The 14401-nt window shown below is 40.6% G+C and overlaps 1 protein-coding gene across 2 annotated transcripts in view; it reads left to right on the top strand.

The window, feature by feature from the left end:
* The first annotated feature begins 2103 nt into the window (after positions 1 to 2103).
* APBB1IP (amyloid beta precursor protein binding family B member 1 interacting protein) overlaps positions 2104 to 14401 on the top strand; it is a 64009-nt gene continuing 51711 nt past the window's right edge. For both annotated transcript variants that reach the window (XM_059493418.1, XM_059493408.1), the window contains exon 1: positions 2104 to 2229. The gene's annotated coding sequence lies outside the window, so the exon portion shown is untranslated. The remainder of the gene's footprint in view (positions 2230 to 14401) is intronic.

Raw genomic sequence — 14401 nt, 5'->3', positions numbered from 1 at the left:
ATGCTACTGTTGAGAAATGCCCAGCTGTAACCTGGGTGGAGTGCATGTCTCCTCTTCCCATTAGAAAATTAAAAGCTTCTGGAGGAGAGCAGGCAGAATGTAGGGCTGGAATTCAGGGGAACGATTCTGCTGCACATTCATTTCATCTGACAGTAAACAAATTAGGAAGTTTTACTTATTTCCACTTCCTCTTCCCACAGACTTTGCTTTCTCTAACATTAGAACACACAGTGTTAATCAAGTCTGTATCTGCTGTAGCATTCCCCCCACCCTATGAATATGTGATGGCCTCCACCCATCCCACTGGAGCACAATCGTCATGCTCCTGAACACAGACCAAAAACTGCAGAGATAGCACTTAGGATTTTCTGGAATTTCTGTTCTTTTCCTTTGCTTTCTAGAGTTATGCTGTTCTTATCTCGACTGTTCCTTTTATAGGTAATGCCAGGTGAGCTTTGGAGAGCTGCCAAATATATGCAAGTATATTGCAAATGTATGCAAATACTGCCATTCAGCTCTCTCAGCCTTTTTCAGGATATGTGGAGAGGACAGGAACAAATTTAGAGACAAAGCAAACAAAGGCTACTTTTACAAGCAGAATAGATGTTTTCTATATTATCTTAACAAATATTTTGGTTATGTATTTAACAATAGCTAAATAAGTGTGAAACCACCAGTGTATTCAGGGTGTGACCATGTTATTGGTAGGTCACATACAGAAATAAAAATATACTTTCTGACAATAAAATGCACATCCAATATTACTCCTTAATACATGCAGAGTGTTCAGTGCTAAGTGCTGATTTAAAATTTGACTTTGGGATAAATTTAAAAACATAATTGCCAATGAATCTTTTGAAATTACATCTTTCTTACCATAATGACACCAAAAATTCAAAAGGAGCAACTGCAAATAAAGTCAGCAAAAACAACATGCAGTATCCATGGAATCTCAGACTCCCTAGTTCCTCAACTAATAACTAATAGTTTAATAACTATTTCCATGATTTTACAAATGTTGTTTGCCAAATTTAGATGTATTTTCCTGAGCCTGGCCAAAAATGAAGCTCTGACCTCACTAAAGACTCTGGTAAATTTTAGCCAGTGAAATAATTTGAAATAATTCAGGCAGAACAATGCACTTTTTCCTAAATGCATTCTTAAATATGGCTGAGCTGTCTCAGCTGGATTTTTTCAAAGCAATTGCCCCTCAAAGCATTGAAACATATTTGCTGTGCAAAACATAGTGGTAGTTTAAAATGCTACCATCCTTCTGCCATAATTATTTCATCTCCAGCAGTGTTGGAGGAATGAAACACAGGATTTCTTGGCCACTTTGGAGCAAAATCTGGAATTTTAATACAAATTTCCAATAAACACAAGAGTAAGCTAAACTACCTGGTGACTTCTCTAAACTGAAGTAACAGAAGGAGGCGATGGTGACATCTTCACCTTTTTTCACTACACTTCTCTGTCATTGCTTTAGATATAGAAGAAAAAAAATCTGCTAAAAGCATTGTTTTGGCAAAGTTGTAGGTACCAAAACCAGGATTTTGAATCGAGAGAGTTCTATTTTCACATGGCTTACAGTATGCAAAATCTCTCTTAAACTTGGTGACATCAATGTTTTCAAGGCCACACTGAATTTTCTGACACTTGCTCTTTAAACTTCAGATGGAAACGTCTCGATTATTTTTTTCCTCCCCAACTTTTTATGTAATATAACGCGTTATAAAATCATTCCTACTTCAACAATAAAATTTAAGTACCCTTCCAGGCAGCCTTTTCCAAAGGTACGAAGTGATAAAAAAATGCCATGAAAGCAGTTAGAGAAGTGCCTTGCACGTTAGAGAAGATGTAGAGTCACTAAAGGGAGCGGGGAAAGAAACTCAAATCTGTTTGAAAACCCGAGCGCGCCTGACAGCGCTGTCCAGCCGAGAGCGGCCGCGGGAGGGGAGCGCAAGGGCCGGGCCGGGCCGGGCTGGGCTGGGCTGGGCTGCTCGGTCCGGCCGGGGTTTGCCCAGGGGACTCGGGGCCGCCGCCTCTGGCCGGCCTGGGGGCGGAGGGAGGTGCTGAGAGCTCGGCGGGGCGGCCCCACTTCCCTCCGGCAGCGCTGGGCCCCGCTGGGCTGAGCCGAGCCGAGCCGAGCCGGGCCGGGCCGGGCCGGGTCCCGCAGAGCCGCCCCCGCCTCCTCGCAGCCTCCGGAGCCGCCGCCGCCCGCCCGCCAAGGTAAAGCGGGCAGGGAGGGAATGAGGGACCCCCGAGGGCTCCCGGCGGGGTGGGAGGTGCGGCAAAGGCCGCTCTGGCTCTGGGCAGCGCGGGGGGAGCCGCAGAGGGGACAGCCCCGCAGAGGGGACAGCTCCGCACACCGCGCTCCCTCCCCTTGGGACCGGCGTGGCCGCGGCGGGCTGTGCGGAACCGTGCGGGTTCGCGCTGGGTCCCGGAGCCGGTGGTTCCCCTCGGCGGGGTTAAGCCGGGTCAGACCTTCCCTGTGCCCCCTCCCTGGGGGAAGTCAGCCGGGGGTTGATCATTGCAAGGCAGGGGTGCCAGAGCTTCCCCGAGGCCGGTGGGGATCCCGAGGGATGCGCAGGGCCCCGTTTCAGGGTTAGCGTTGGGAAAGGGAAGGCAGGCGGGAGAGAGCTGCGGACCAAGAGAAAACACCAAGGGAATACGGTGTATTCTCTTGGTCTCTAATCAGTCTTAAACTAAGCGTGTAGAAGGTGGTGCTGTCGTGGCCAAACAGCCAGTACAGACTTCTGAGGAGCACAGTTTACATCTCTCTCCTGGTGGTGGTCTTTGGCCACGTGGTGTAGGGAAAAACTCTTCTTAGTGTCGCCTGATTCAGAGAGCGTCCATTCCGCAGGATACCCTCAGCTGAATGCCACGGAGAAGTAACTGAAATGCAATCTCCACAAGCTTGGGGTGGTTTTTCAATCCCTCGTGCACCAAAAAGAGAAGTTATTAAATCCATTCATTATCACACTGGGAAGAGGTGTCCGGTGGTGTCTTTTAGGCAGCATACGATCCAGCTGCCTAACGATCTTAACTGTCGTTAAAAATTTGTTGCAGGAATGCAGCCTACAAACAAAATAAGCAGGGTTCCACCAAACTAGCAGCTTAACTTTTTGACTTTTAAACTTCTCACTTTCTGCTCGAGATGACTCTGGTTCTGTGAATAATTTGGCTCCAGTTTGTCTCTCCCTGTCAGAACTCCAGTTTGCAGAACTTGGGCAGTCATTTTTCCTCTTTGGTTCTACTTCCTCTTTATGAATTACATGACGTGTGTGTTTTCTCATCTCTTTCAAACCTGCTTCCATCTTATTTCACACATGAAATTTGTTGATTTTACTGTTGATCAATTACCCTGCTGCTGCACAGCAGTGCAGTAAACGTGGTTGGGCTGGATGTAGTCCATCTGTGTCATTAGAGACAAACAGGTGAGCCCCAGTGCTCCAGGGAGCTGTGCTATTGACCTGCTCCACCTGTGCAGTCTCCTAATCATTTGTGCCCACTAAATCTACAATTTTTTTTTCTGGTAACTTTGTAAAGAGTATGAATTTTGGGTAAAACTTGCTGTCTAAAACAGAATGTTTCACTTTTTGCTGAACCTCTTCAGTTCTGTTTTCCCCAGTGAGCTTTCTAAGGAGACTATTACATTTAATTGTACTTCATGCTTTGTGCAAGCATTGCTTAAAAATTGAAATAATTTGGTTTGAAATATGGCATACAAATGTCTTTGGGAGGTTGAATCAATGGAATATTACAAATAACTGAGTAGTCCTTGTTTTATTCAGAAAATTATGATCCATCTGAGAACACAACTGAAAAAATGTACTATCTCTGAAAGGAACATTTAATCATTCCCTGTGACTTCTCTTTCTTTTAAAAATACTTCCTGTGGGTATTACAGACTGTTCTGATGTTTGGAGGCATAATGACTGATGGTTCAATGTAGTTATTGAGTAAATTGTGTTTTAATTGTTCATGCTGGAATTTGTGATTATCAGTGTATAGTATCTTCAAGCAGGGTATGATGCTTTTGAAGTGCTTTTTTATTTTGTTATCAAGTGTGTTTATTACAGCAAAGTTTGATTTTTTGCAGATCAAAAGTCACTGTGTTTGGGCAGTGTCTAGTAGATCACATGCCATAATTCATGTACCTGTAAAGCAGGTGTAACCTTGATCTCTTTGTAATTTACAAAGAGACTAACAATTGGTAATTGGTAGGGTAACAATTTGCATGAAAGAGGCAACAGTATGAGCAGATGGGCCTGTTGGATGTTACAACAATTTAACTCAGTACTGAGCCCCAAGATTTCTTGCAGGTAAAAAGATTTACCCAATCCATTAAGATTTTGCTTTTGCTGTGTTTCACCTTTCCTGTTAGAAGAAATGTCTTAAAGCAGTAAGAGGAATAAGAAGCAGAAAGCGTTCCTTCTCGTGCTCTGCCCTAAGTGATGAAGAGATAGCTAGGACTTGGGCAACCTGTGGATGGAGGGATCACCTATTGCATCTCTTTGGCCCTGAAAAATGTGTGAGAAAACTGCCAGTCTGTAGCACTGCTGCAGATGAGAGAAGGGTTTGCCTTGTTCAGGAGAGGACCTGTCTTTCTTGCAGATTCATGAACACCTGACCCTTGATAAGATGATCAGGGAACATGGATTTTTTCAAAAGCATGCTTCTGTTTCAGAGGTTGCTTTACAAGAATGTAGCTGAGTTTTGTTTTCCTGTATATCACTAGGATATCAAGGCCCTTTTTCTTTCCTGCTCTCTTTGCAAACTACATGGGTTTTCCTCTCTCACAGACTATTTTTTCCATCTTTGGTTGCAGTATATCTTGATTGTTTTGTTGTAGGTCAGTCTGAGCTGTTCTGATGATGACTTCCCATGGTCAGGTGCTGATCTGGGGTTAAAGTGAAAACAAGATCTCTTATTTGCCTGCAGCAGTATGGAAGTTTTAGCCTTCCTTTGGAAGGTCTCTAGTGACAATGGTAACATGCATCCATGCAGACCTTCCAAAGCACTTCTTGGGCTTTAGAGGCAGGACACTCCTCATCCAGCTGTAGACATGAGCATCTGAGTCACATGAGGCTCTGAGTCACCTTTACAGTCTCTTACACAGAGAGATGGATACTGCTAAACCTTGCTTTGGTGGCATGGTTTTAGGCAGCAGCCATCAATCATGCTCTATAAAATTGTCTTCCTTTCCCTTCATTGTCTAAAAAGAGGTTAGGACAACCACGTCAGATGCAGATCTCATAGAAATGCTATCATATGTCTTTCCATGATTAGGAGTGTTCCGTGGCTCTTGGAAAAACAGGCATTTAGGGCATTTCCTTATTGTCCAGCCTACTGATCCCTAGCTACCCTAGGTATTATCAGTAGAGCTACCATTGTAGAAGATATGTTGTACTGTGAAAGAAACTGGGTGCTATGTTCTTCTCAAGTTTCTGTAGGACACTTTTGAGCAACTACAGCAGCATATATGTTCCTCACACCCCTCAGTTTCAATTTATTGTACTGCTTTTGGGTTTTGAATGAAAAGGAAGCACAGATGACTTTAATCTGACTTAAAATTTTACTGTGCAAATTCACAAACTAGTTTGGTAATGATAGTTCAAAAAATTTAGGTTTGTCATTAGTTTCAAAGACTTTCTTCCAGTAAAGTGACCTTTCAGATATGTGGCCTAATTGCTCTCATAATTTTTTGCTGCCAGGAGCTACTCCAGCCTGCGCACAGTTCTGTTTTTTCATGTTGAACATTGATTCAGCATGCTATGAATTTAGGCTCAAATAAATAAGGGCTGAGGTAATTTGAAATATTAGGAGTATTTTGGAGAGTAGATGCATTATGAATCCTAGAAGAAGGATGATCTTCAGTGTATATACAAAACAAATTTTTCTCTGCTGCTCCATTTAGAAATGCAAACAAAATCATATCTGATAGAAGTTTTGTACACCTCAGTGCATTTCCATTTTTGCTTTCACTCTGTGATCTAAAGCAGCGGATGTACAAGTGTGCCATGTGACATCAGTATTGAGGGATAAAACTCTCTGGGTCTGCTATCAGTGATGAGCACACCCTGCATGGTTGGTGTCACTACCAACGGAAAGTCCTTGGTTGTCCTCAGACAATCCATCTGATAAAGGAAATACTTTGGTGAAAATCGCGTCATTGTACTTGTCAGGGAGAGTGAGGAGGGAAGGGGAACAAATCTGCCTTTAGCAGCATTGCTGGTCCATCAAGCATAGAGAGAGTCACTAGGAGGCAAAATCAATCACACAGGCATTCACTGGATGCTTTTGCTGATAAAAATGGCAAATTACCATTAGAGTCCCCGGTTTTAGGCAAAATGATGTGTCTGCCTCAAAGGCAACTCACCAGGAAAGTTAAGAAGCTCAGCAGAATGTTTATTTAAACTGTTGGCATTAGGTCCATGTTGGCAGCAATGAAAATGTGCTTCTTGGTGGCCGTAGTTGATCCATTTTGGTTCTCTCACTGCATCTTCAGGTAATCCAGACTGCAGAAACATCATTGCTTCTGCATCAGAGCAAGAATTTGATGTACTTTTGAAGATTTTTCTAGTATTTTCTAACAGTGCTGGAAGGCCCCGTTCCCTCACTTGCTATGGGGATTTCATTGAAGCACATAAATAAGAAGGATTATCAGCCCAAAAAATATTTTTGAAAGGTGATGTGTTTTTTCTGTCTGATTGCAAATTAAAAAAAAAAAAAAGACAAAAGCACACACAAAAATACACCACCAGTCAAATAGACATTACTGTTCTCTTTGCTTTTTGATGAAATATTGTCTTTGAAATATCTGCTGTAATGTGCTTTGCAGGACATAAGTACCTGAGGTAGCCTTGACCAAGCAAAAATATGTGCCAAAACCATGAACACAGATAACATTCACAAATATTTGTTGTGGTCACAGCTTAGTTTTGTCCCTTAGTGATCATATCCTCATGACTGAGGGGAAGGTGACAGACCTAATGTTTGAGAGAGCAAATATTAATGAGCCAGTGGTTTTGGATGCCAGTTCTAGGAAGGAATCCATCACAAACTTAATTGCAGTTCTGTCCCATGGGGACTATGTTCTTACATGAATTCCAGCAAAGCCTTTCATATCTGTCATTAGATTGGCCTTTTTTGTCTCCCCTTTTTTTGTCTCCCCTTGTCTCCATGATGGAGTTGCTGTGACCAGATCAGCATTGTTCCATCCCTCCTCCACTTCTGAGGGAAAAAAGAGAGGGAGGCAGTGACATTTCCTTCTCATGGAAAACCTTAGAGAAATCTAAGAATGGAAATGTCACCCTTCTGGTGCATTTTCTTTACATGACTGTTTCTTTGTGCAGTTCAGGGCTCTCTGGGTTGTGACAAAGCAACCACTGCCACACCAATACAATGTCCTCTCTGTGGGGACTGCAGGCTTCCACTTTTCCTTACACATCTTCATCTGGAACCTGCTGCTTAAAGCTGCCTGTAATCACTGCATTGTATAGACTGAAAGAAGCAAATTTGCTAGGTGAAAAGTTGGCAGTGAGCCTTGGAATTGTACCTGACACTTCAGTCAGTAGTAAAACTGAGATTTTTAAAAAAATCCTCATTTGATTTTTCTACTACTCACTATGTTACTGAGCAAGGTACTTTGATGAAATATCTATAAATCCATATTAAAGCATTTAATTTTATTTTAATAATTAATTTATTTGATTTTAATATATTAACTTTGTACTAAATAAACAGATGGATTCAATAATTTTTTTACAAATTCATCCATTTGCTTTACTCTTACTGTGAGAGCATTTTATTTAGTGTCTTCCTTTTTCAGTGTTCCTTTCCCATACCATGTGTGCCATCCCTTAAGCTTTTCTGGCAGTAGTAAGAATATGTGATTATAGGAAAGAAAATGGTGATTTAGAGCTTTTGCCAATGAGAGGTCATAGGAATAAATTATTTGTATGGGGAGACAGTTGTGTCATGGACCTTTGTAGCATATCTTGTATTTACCTAGTGGCTCACTGTGGGAGGAAGTGGGTGCTGGAAAAGCTGAGCCATTGTCTATCCAGCATAGCAGTTCCTGCACTCAGATTTGGTACTGTAACTTTTCTTTCCTTTTTTCCTCTTCCTAAGTTTATGCTATTATTTTCCCTATTCCACACTTTTAACACGTCTTGATTCTTTAGGGAATTGAGGAGGGGAAGGATTTTTCTCTCATTGTACCCCCCTGTATGCCTTCCTCTCTCATCTGTGGGCTTCCTTGTCTACTGCATTCTGCTTGTTAGACAATCTCTTAATGTGGGATCAGCCTACTTCATGGACTGTGAAGCTAAACATCAAAATTACAGTCTCTTGTTGTCATCTAAGTTCTGGACAGCAGTGTTGGGTAACAGGAAAAAAAAAAACAGGAAGGAAAACATTGCATCAACAAGCTACAGATTATGGGAAGGAATGTGGAAACCATAAATTTCTGTTACTCAAGGTTACATTACTCTTCTGCTATTCTGCCCTGCCATCATGGCAGGTTCTGATACTGAGTTCTGATAACTTGTATGTCTGAAGTTGTCTATACCTGAGTAGAGCTGAAGTAGACATGTTACCAACTCAAAATGGATGAGCCTGGGTAAGCTGGTGGTTCATGAGCTCAGGGGACACACTTCCACCCAGCCTTCTGCCTTTTCCAGGAGAAGATATGTTGGTAGAATGGAAATATTGTTCTTGTGTGCCATTAATCTGGCACAGAATAGGAAACTGGTTTTTTTACCAGCCTGGGTGAGGGCATAGGGCTGGAAATATGTCTTCTACCATTTTATTCTGTGCAGTTTGCCCTCCTTGTATGGCTCATGAGGAGAAAGTCCCCAGTCTGGACCATTCTGCAGTAAATAATTCTGTGACAAAAGAAAAAGAAGATGACCAAAACAGTAGCTGTATTTCTATAATGTTCTTAGACCCACAAGCCAGACTGAAGCACATTGACTGATGTGAGGATACTGTATAAAAATGAACAGAAGTGGCACTGTTTTGATTTCCATAGAAACAATTCCCTTTGGGAGCTGACAGGAAGGTACAAAGTGCAGTTCTGGTACACAGAAATTGCTCCCAAGCTTTCTTCTCCTTGCATATGTGCTTTACACCGGGTTGGTTTCCCCCCCTCACCACCTTTCATAAGGTGCTTTTAACTCACAGTTCCCCAGCTGCTTGAGTATATTTGGGTCACATTTTCTGGAGCCCAGGATCCAGACTGTGTGTGTGCCTGAGAGTTACTGGGGAGAGGATCTTAGTGAGGAGTCTCACACCCAGCCTGCACGCCATATCCCTATTTTGCTAACCCCCTCCTCTGGCCTTGGGTAACTTCTTCCTTACATACTGTGAGTAAGCTTTTACTCCCTTGTTCCTTTCAGCTTCAGTTAAGTGAGCCTCAGTGACCATTCAGTAATCTTGCAATCCTGCCTCACCCTCAGAACAGAACCCACAGCTGCTTCTCCCAGACACCACTCTTGACAAGGCTGTTAAAAAAAAAAAAAATTGTGTTTGGGGCAGTGCATGGGGGGAAGGTGGGGATCCATCACAGAGGTGATGGATGCTGAGGCTGCAGCATCTGGAGGATGGCCTACACTCAACATCCTGTGGTGCTTTACAAACATATTAAATGTCTGTCTGTCTCTCCCCACCCTCCTCACCCCCTGTGTCTCTCTCTCTGAAAATGGAGTACTCAAATATCACTGGAAAAGATGGCATAGGAGTTCCTGTAGTGTTTATTATTATCATCTTGGCAAATAAGTGTCAAATACAACTGCTGCCATAATTTAAGTGAAACAGTGTAGTTTTCAGGTCTGTGAAATCTGGGACTTTTAGACTAATAAAGACTTTTTCCAAAATCAGTACTCACTGTAGGTTTGTTCCTGTCTGTGTATTTCCAAAATGGCAAAAAAACGAACAAGTTTTCAGGTTTAATTGTACAAATGACATAGTTAAAATTTATGTGAAACATGAGTACGATCTGTAAGTCTGGGGTGCTTTTATCTAACAATGTTTGTGTTTACCTCTGGGTAGGTGATTCTGGAATTAGTAGAATGTGAGCTCTAGTATCCCATGTTAACATTAGAGTAGGACTCTCTTGATTGTATTTATCTACCGCTTTAGTGTTAATCCAAAGCCAAATTTCATGTATTTATTATCTAATAAGGATACTTTGCAGTTGTACAGTCTTCCTGAAGCTACTTGTGTTTTAGTGTGTCACTTTTATTCCCTCATGAATGGAGTTATAGCATGTCACACCATCCCTGAGATAAATGTGCAGTGTAACTTCAGCTGCAGATAAGCCTACAGTTATTGGCACACCACATTTCCCAGAAGAATAGTGAATATTAGCAAAAAACTGCTTTCAGAATTATCAGCGTGTGCAAGCTTTTTATTGGAAAATACTGTGCTTATCAGTGATAGGCAACTACAGTGCTGGAAGCAGTCTAATTGCTTTTGATCCATGCTTTTTAAAATATGAGCTAGTGTTAAAGCAGAAGAGAGTTACAGAGCCATGTCATGTACGTAAGAAAGAGGAAAGTCAGCATTCTAATTACCAAATCTGATTGTGATTTTGAAACATGGAGGCCAGCTACCATTTCTGTTGTACCAGTCCAAAACTTCAATTTCCATTTGTAGTATCTAGTAGAATTAGTAACTGATTGGATCATGTTCCTCTAGGCTGGAGTCTGCAGAGACAGATGTTCTCTTGTACTTTGCTTCATAAAAGTGGGCCTAAATGTCTGTTAAGGATTTTTTACTAGATGTGATGAAATAGCTGGTTAAGGTACTTCCATCCTGCCTCATTTAGGTATATGAGAGACGTAGGTAGTATGAGATTTTCCTTGGCATCTAGCTGTAAAATCACTGTGAGGAGCCTAGTTAGATCTGTTTCAGACCTGCAGTCCATCTGGCCAGAAGGTTATCCCCAGCAGTGGCTGGCATCATGTACTTCAGAAGGAGGCAAGAAATCTCATGCTGGAAGGTTTGGGGTAACCTGTTTGTCGTGAAAGCTTTACTCTGGTTCCAAATTGGTGGAGTCTTTATTTTTAGGTCTTAAATCATGAGGTTCATCATCCTTGCCTGAAGCTCTCTGCTGTGCTAACACTTCTACCTACAACTGCACGTAGAGAAAACCAACTCCTCATCTTGCTTACTCACCAGTTTTGATGATGAGTTTCACAGTTACACCTTGTGTGTTTCCCTGGAACAGTTATTTGGACTTTCATTTAATACCCCATTGAATTTGTGTTGTACGTCAGGATGAAATAGTGCCTCAGTAACTTTCCCCTAGGTTTTGGTGCATTTTTTAAATCACAGTAGTTTCACACCTGCTTTCTGTGACAATCAGTTATTCTCTTTCCAGCTTTTCACTTCATGGTGGGACTCTGTCACTTTCATCATGCCTCCCTAGTTTTCCTCCATCTTCTCTCTTTGCTGTGGGATGATCTACTTTGTGTAGTTTGTAGTATACAAGGATGAATCTCTGATTTGAGCAATTTACTCCTCAGGGAGTGTCTCTAAAATATTAAAGATTTTTTTATTCCACTCCAGAAAGCATTTAAGCATTAAGCAATAGCAGGAGGTTGCTGTGCTGTTGGTGGTCACCTGGGTAGTCAAACTGTTCATTTTGGTGGTGCTGGTACTCTGACATTTACACTCTGTAGTGCAGAGACTAGGACCCTAAGGTGTGCTTTTGATGTTTCTGTGTGACTTGTCCAAATATACTTCATGTATTTTTATCTCTGCTACTTACGTATGTGGCAGTTTAAGAATAGCAACAATGCTTTGAATGTAACGAGTGTGTCTGTAACACACCAGCTCACCAGATCACTAAGTGGGCTGCTTCCTGATACTGTTCATAGCAAAAATCCACTCTAAGTCTTTATCCTCTGACATCATGGTGTTCCTCATTCCTTTTTTGTTGTAGCCCTTTGGTTAAACTGCACCGGCTCTACTGAGTTGCAGAGATGATAATGTTGTTGGTGTTTGCTCAGTTTCACAGGGCTTTGTGCTTTCCCCGGTGCAGAAGCCTTTTTACCGTGTAACTTCCTGTGTAATTTCATTTTCCTGTGAGCAGGGGCTAGCTTTGAATATTTCTCAGAACAAGATTCTAAAATACTGACGGTTCAAACTCTGCTTGGTATAGTACCATATCTGGGGGTTTTTCTATGTACACTGTATGGTCACTTTTTCAGATTTCATTTCATTTTTAAATAGGTTCTTTTTTTTTTCTTTAAAGCAGGGTGAATTTTGTACCACTGTTTTTACTCTTCCTGTGGAGTGTTAAAGATTCTATCAAACAATTCAATTTCCGATGTAAATTGGGAAGGTAAAAAAAATTAATAGATCCAGTGGCTCTGCAGGACTTCTGTTAAATAGTAGGGTGAATTAATGAGTCAATATTTATATATTACATAAACTAAAAGTGAGACTCATTGATAGTTAGAATAGGAAGTTGAAGAGAAAATGTCCCAATCTCTTAGATATGAAAAAGATAGGAGTATTAAATAAAATAAAAATTTTTAAAAAGTTTTTTATAGGAGTTTAGTGAAGATTTGAGAATGTGAAAAGGGCAGAAATAAAAAACAAGGAGTACTTTTAACTGTGCTACTGTCCAGAAGGCATCAGTTTGAAAACCAGTCACTTTAAAAATACGTTACATTTCACATATATGGCTTCCCACAAGGCCCTTCTCAGCTTGGGGTTTTTGGTGTTTTGTTTTTTGTTGGTTTTTTTTTTTTGAGGTTGGTTTTTTTTTTTTTTTTTTTTTTTTTATTTGTTGGGTTTGGTTTTTGTTTTTTTTTTTGGGTATTTTTTGTGACAGCCACAATTTCTTCATTTTTTTTAAATTCTGTTTTTTTTCTCTTCCTTCTCTTTTTTCTTTCTCACTTACATGACTCTGTAACTCTTTTTTTCTCTGCTTAAAATCTTATGCATAGTCTGGGAAACAAAGTACTGTTCTGTTTGGTTAGGGTTTTTTTCTGTTTGATTTATTGTAGTCAGTAGTGATTTTAAGAGTTCTTAGTATGAATACAGAATAAAGAAGAACCTGATGGAAAAGTTGCAGTAGAGTAGGACTGGGTATGAAGCTCAGTATTCTTCTGGGCACTTTGCTACACATTTCACCCTGAATTTCTGGTTTGAATAAGTTCAAGGCTATTTGTAAAATTCAGAAAAATTTACTGATCCAAAATGCAGCAACATCCAACAGGATAATTTGCAAATCTGCAAATTTTCTTATCTCTTTCTTTCTATTGTGGCAATGAAGTAAAAGAAATGGATATAAGTGGAGAGAAGAAGAGTGTATGGACAGTCTTCTGCAACTCCATGTCATGGTGGACTCATATTACTATCTTAAGTTGTTCTAGCTCCTGGCAAGATCTTTGGTGAATATGTAGAGTTCTTATACTAATTTAATAGATTATTCAGTGTATTTTACAAAAAAAAAATTTCAGCATTTTTGTTGATTATGATAACAATTTTGTCTTCCTAAACCAAATCAACAAAAATTCAAGAGAAAATAAAATACCAGTACAGGCAGTGGCTTGATGACAACATGACTTTATCTTTTTTGTTTATGTTGTTAGTTACTGAAGAGGGTCCTTAGGTTTGATTTTTACCCTTTTAGACAGTTCTTATTACTCCTCATGATAAGAACTTGCAACTGGTTACAACTCAAGTAAATTTTTTGCCATTTTTATATTTCTATTCTGTAAAAATATAGTAAAGGAGGATTTCAGTTTGTCAAAAGAACTTGTATGGGGATCTTTTCATGAAAGTTGATGTAGCTAATGCTTAAAAAAATCTACTGGAACTGATAAGATTTCCTTAGAAGATATTTTCATCTCCTAAATCAGAAAACAGGAAAACATAAAATTATTCAGCACTATTTAAACACTGATGAGATACTTGTCAGTATGAACTGCTGTACCATTTTTTGTCACATAACAAATGTATCTTTACTCTGCCTGATCAAATAAGTGCCATTTGATCTAGCCTTTCTATGAAAATTGATTCTCCAAGTGCCAGGTGTGTAGGAAGCTACACAGCTGTTGATCCAAATAAATGAATTAAGATTCAGTAATGATATGCCACCAGCATACAGCTGAGTCTACAAAACCAGGATGTTGTGTACAAGGCTCTGTGTGAGAAGCGTGATACAGACAGAGCATGAGTGAGCCATCCAATGTGGATGTGTCAGCTGGAAAGGAAGCAGATAAGTTGACTTTAACTCTCCACACACTCAGTCCTGTGTGATGTCTGTTCCTTGGGCAGAGCTGTACAATTTCCACGTCTGGGCTTCGATTGCACTCAACTCTGTCAACCACATCCTATTAAAATGTCTTTAAGAGTATCCACTTCCCAAATCTTTAAG

Source organism: Ammospiza nelsoni, chromosome 1, assembly GCF_027579445.1.
Source record: "Ammospiza nelsoni isolate bAmmNel1 chromosome 1, bAmmNel1.pri, whole genome shotgun sequence".
NCBI lineage: Eukaryota > Metazoa > Chordata > Aves > Passeriformes > Passerellidae > Ammospiza > Ammospiza nelsoni.
Note: the sequence above shows the minus strand (reverse complement) of the source record. Positions and strands in the feature narration are given on the sequence as shown.